The sequence below is a fragment of the Cebus imitator genome, unplaced genomic scaffold, assembly GCF_001604975.1.
Source record: "Cebus imitator isolate Cc_AM_T3 unplaced genomic scaffold, Cebus_imitator-1.0 Scaffold741, whole genome shotgun sequence".
Taxonomy (NCBI): Eukaryota; Metazoa; Chordata; class Mammalia; order Primates; family Cebidae; genus Cebus; species Cebus imitator.
Genome location: NW_016108056.1, coordinates 284,910 through 289,479, shown reverse-complemented (window position 1 = coordinate 289,479; position 4,570 = coordinate 284,910). Strand labels below are relative to the sequence as shown.

The 4,570-nt window shown below is 42.8% G+C and overlaps 1 protein-coding gene across 2 annotated transcripts in view; it reads right to left on the bottom strand.

The window, feature by feature from the left end:
- Window positions 1-4,570, bottom strand: part of LOC108296815 (SAP domain containing ribonucleoprotein) — a 70,980-nt gene that overhangs the window by 25,435 nt on the left and 40,975 nt on the right. The gene's annotated exons all lie outside the window — the stretch shown is intronic.

Sequence of the window (4,570 nt, the reverse complement as noted above, 5' to 3'; positions counted from 1 at the left end):
TTTAGTAGAGACGGGGTTTCACCATGTTGACCAGGATGGTCTCGATCTCTTGACCTCGTGATCCACCCGCCTCGGCCTCCCAAAGTGCTGGGATTACAGGCTTGAGCCACCACGCCCGGCCTATATTTGCCTTATACTGTTTTACTTGTACTATTTTTTATAGTTGTATTTTTCTTCCCTTCAAATACTTTTGATCCACAGATGTGGAACCCATGGATACAGAGGGCTGAGTATACTTGGATTCAGAGAGCTCACATTTCACCACAGCTGGAGAGAGTATCTGGAGTGTGGATATTTGCTGCTTCACTTAGAAAGGCCAGGCCAACTACCTATCACCTGAAAATTAGATATACAACCAGATATAATGTAATTTTAAAAATTATTTACCTTATGTACTAAGAGTGGTGCTTTCAAAAGAAAAAAGAAAAAACTCTCATCCAGAGAATAAGCCTATCTCAAGAACCAGGCTGGCATAAACAACTGAACATACTGAAAAGTAAAACAGACTTAACAGAATCCAGCACTCCTTTCTCTTTCACAGTGTATTTACTTTTGTGGCAAAGACTACCAGGGGGCCACAGAGAGCATAAAACTTGTTTTTTATCAAAGTCATCAGCTCTGACATGTTACATGAAGGAATACAAAGACATTATGGAGGGGTATTGAGCAGGGGAAATAGAAAAGAGTATTTCTTACTACAAATTTATTTACCTGAAGTTCTCCAGTTGCAAATTCAATGAATGAAATCAGAAAGAAATACATAAAATTAAAAGGCACAAGAGCTTAATGGTCTCAGCCATGCACCTTTAGGAAAATCTAATCATCTAACAGAACTTTTCCCAAATACCCAGTTTATAATAAATATAGAGCAAGGCACCAGCCATGAATGTTGACATAGCATCAAAAATCTCACCTTGCTTCCCTAGATTTTAAAAGCTTCCTCTGAAAATGTTCAATTTATATTTCTAACATCTCTTGTCCAATTTTTTCCTCATACATTGGCTAGGTAAAAAGTATGCGTTGAAGGATTAGGGAATAGTGGGGCAGTAGAAACAAAAGTTGAGCAAAGAAAAACCTGTCTCCCACTTCTCTGATTGAAATTAGAAACACTGTCAAGAGCCCTAGACAAGACAAGAGAAAAATTCGATTGTCTCTTCGCTCTTCCAAATTCCTATAACCAAGTGGTTCAACAGCAGATGAATGGCACACATAATAACATCATTGATTGGAATCATAATAAAAGGAAGTGGGAAGTGTGGGTGTGGGGAAAACTGGGAAGGGAGGGAGATGACATATTTGTGCTACAGACAAAAGACAAGTTCTGTTCCTCAGTAGGGAGAAATGAAGAATCAGATGATGGGATAAACTGAGGTCAGAGAGTTTCCTCCACTATTTCCTCTTCTTCTTCTTCTTCTTCTTATTATTATTATTATACTTTGAGACCAAGTCTCTGTTGCCCAGTCTGGAGTGCAGTGGCATGACCTCAGCTCACTGTGATCTCCACCTCCCGGGTTCAAGTGATTCTCGTGCTTCAGCCTCCCCAGTAGCTGGGACTACAGGCGTTAGCCCAGTATTTTTTAGTAGAGATGGGGTTTCACCATGTTGGCCAGGCTGGTCTCAAACTCCTGACCTCAGGTGATCCGCCCTCCTTGGCGTCCCAAAGTGCTGGGATTACAGGCTAAGCCACCATGTCTATAATGTTTCCTCTTTAAACAGCTCCTTTTGCCACTCCCTCAAAGTTTATTCCATTGGGTGGGTTGGAGAAAGTAGTGTATGTTTTTTATCTTAAACGGGAGAAGACAGAGAGAAAAAAAAACAGATATAAGATTATAAATTGTATCTCTCCTTGAAAAGGCCCAATATTTATTTTCAAAGTATCAAGAATTAAAAGGGAATGTAAAGGAGTGGTTAAACATTTGTTTAGTCTTAAAAATGCTCCAAGAAATGTTATCTAAGAAATCCTGAAAACTACATGAAGTTGAGTTTTAGCTTTTCCTGAAATTTATCTTCTAAGATATCCACTCTCAATTGCTATCTATTTCTATCTACCATAGAGTTATCTTCTTTTCTTGCTAGTTAATCCAAGTTGAAAAGAACATAATTCTTCAACTGGAAGAAGGATTTTTGGGAAAACTGATAACCTAGGATGAAGGAGTAGGGAAATTCCCCCAAATGCTCTTGATCATGAGGTGTCAATGGCTGAGGGAGCCTACATTGAGTTTTGTTTTTTCTACTTACAATTCTACTATCTGTGTTTTTCTTGGTCCTATGTATATGAGAAAGAAATGGAGAATTACATTTCACACTAAGCCTAGGCACTGTTGCTTATTTGAATAGTACCCAAATTTACGAACCAGGCTAGTTTTCCAACTTATTCTGGGATCTAATTTTTCTACCCCTACTTCCTTTAAAGATATTCTACCACCAGGCTTAGTGGTTCACGCCTGTAATCCTCGGCCTCAGCACTTTGGGAGGCTGAGGCAGGCAGATCACCTGAGCTCGGGAGTTCAAGACCAGCCTGATCAACATGGAGAAACCCCATCTCTACTAAAAATACAAATTAGCCTGCTGTGATGATGCATGCCTGTATTCCCAGATCTAGGGAGACTGAGGCAGGAGAATCACTTGAACCTGGGAGGCAGAGGTTGCAGTGAGCCAAGACTGTGCTGTCATTGCACTCCAGCCTGGGCAACAAGATCAAAGCTCCACCTCAAAAAAAAAAAAAAAAAAAAAAAAAAAAAGGAGTGGGGGAGGGAAAAAAAATTTTACCAATCACACCTGTAATCTCAGCACTTTGGGAGCCAAGGCAGGTGGATTACGAGGTCACAAATTTGAGACCAACCTGGCCAACATGAAGAAACCCAGCTCTACTAAAAACACAAAAATTGGCCAGGCGTGGTGGCTCACGCCTATACTCCCAGCACTTTGGGAAGCCAAGGAGTGTAGATCATGAAGTCAGGAGTTCAAGACCAGCCTGGCCAGCATGGTGAAACCCCATCTCTACTAAAAATACAAAAAAATTATCCGGGCATGGTGGCGTGCACCTATAGTCTCAGCTACTCAGGAGGCTGAGGCAGGAGAATTGCTTGAAGCCAGCAGGCAGAGGTTGCAGTGAGCCGAGACTGCATCATTGCACTCCACTCTGAGCAACATAGACTCCATCTTTAAAAAAATAAAAATAAAAAGAGGCCGGGCACGGTGGCTCACCCCTATAATCCCAGCACATTGGGAGGCCAAGGCAGGTGGATCATGAGGTCAAGAGATCGAGACCATCCTGGTCAACATGGTGGAACCCCGTCTCTACTAAAAATACAAAAATTAGCCGGGCATGGTGGTGCATGCCTGTAGTCCCAGCTACTCAGGAGGCTATGGCAGGAGAATTGCTTGAACCCAGGAGGCGGAGGTTGCAGTGAGCCGAGATCGCGCCATTGCACTCCAGCCTGCGTAACAAGGGTGACACTCTGTCTCAAAAAATAATAATTAATAATAATAATAAATACACAAATAAAAGAAAAGAAAAGAAAAAGAAAAATTAGCAGGGTATGGTGGCGGGCATCTGTAATCCCAGCTACTCAGGAAGCTGAGGCAGGAGAATCGTTTGAACCCGGGAGGCAGAGGTTGCAGCTGGCCAACACTGCACCATTCACTGTACTCTAGCCTGGGCAACAGAGTAACACCCTGCCTCCCCCCACCCAAAAAAAAGATATTCTACCAAACTCTTCACCATAGCTTATGGTTCCTGAGGTTTATAAAGTTCCCTGTTGGTAATGTCCTATGCATGGCCTAGGACATTCTTCCTTTAGAAAAGGTTTATATAGCCATACTTAAACTAGCAAAACCTAATTACAGACCCTCTGAGAAGGTCGGTGACCAACTTCTAAATCCATAGTACCATAAGTAGTCCCTCTTATATGAGGGAGATACATGCTATGACCCCCTGGAACCTCAAATAGCACCAAGCCCAATATATACTATGTTTTTACCTGTAAGTTTAATTTACAAATTAGATACAATAAGAGATTAATAGCAATAATAAAATAGAACAGGCCGGGAATGGTGGCCCAAGCCTGTAATCCCAGCACTCTGGGAAGCCAAGGTGGGAGATCGCTTGAGCCCAAGAGTTTGAGACAGCAAGATCCTTTCTCTACAAAAAAATTAAAAACTTAGCCCGGTGTGTTGGTGTGTGCCTGTAGTCCCAGCTACTCAGGAGGCTGAGATGGGAGGATCCTTTGAGCCCAGGAGGTAGAGGCTACAATGAGCTGTGATCATGCCACTGAACTCCAGCCTGAGCAAGAGAGCAAGACCTGGCCTCAAAGTAAAAACACAGCTGGATGCAGTGGCTCATGCCTGTAATCCCAGCACTTTGGGAAGCCAAGTCAGGCAGATCACAAGGTCAGGAATTTGAGACCAGCCTGGCCAATATAGTGAAACCCCAGCTTTACTAAAAATACAAAAAAAAATCAGCTGGGCACGGTGGTGCATGCCTGTAATCCCAGCTACTCGGGAGGCTGGGGCAGGAGAACTGCTTGAGCCCAGAAGGCGGAGGTTGCAGTGAGCCGAGATCGCACCA